Source organism: Pongo abelii, chromosome 6 (assembly GCF_028885655.2).
Source record: "Pongo abelii isolate AG06213 chromosome 6, NHGRI_mPonAbe1-v2.0_pri, whole genome shotgun sequence".
In the NCBI taxonomy this organism is placed as follows: domain Eukaryota; kingdom Metazoa; phylum Chordata; class Mammalia; order Primates; family Hominidae; genus Pongo; species Pongo abelii.
Window position 1 is genome coordinate 4,623 of NC_071991.2, and position 378 is coordinate 5,000.

A 378-nucleotide genomic window follows, 5' to 3' on the forward strand; every position below is an offset into this window, starting at 1 on the left:
CCCTAACCCTAACCCTAACCCTAACCCTAACCCTAACCCTAACCCTAACCCTAACCCTAACCCTAACCCTAACCCTAACCCTAACCCTAACCCTAACCCTAACCCTAACCCTAACCCTAACCCTAACCCTAACCCTAACCCTAACCCTAACCCTAACCCTAACCCTAACCCTAACCCTAACCCTAACCCTAACCCTAACCCTAACCCTAACCCTAACCCTAACCCTAACCCTAACCCTAACCCTAACCCTAACCCTAACCCTAACCCTAACCCTAACCCTAACCCTAACCCTAACCCTAACCCTAACCCTAACCCTAACCCTAACCCTAACCCTAACCCTAACCCTAACCCTAACCCTAACCCTAACCCTAACCCTAA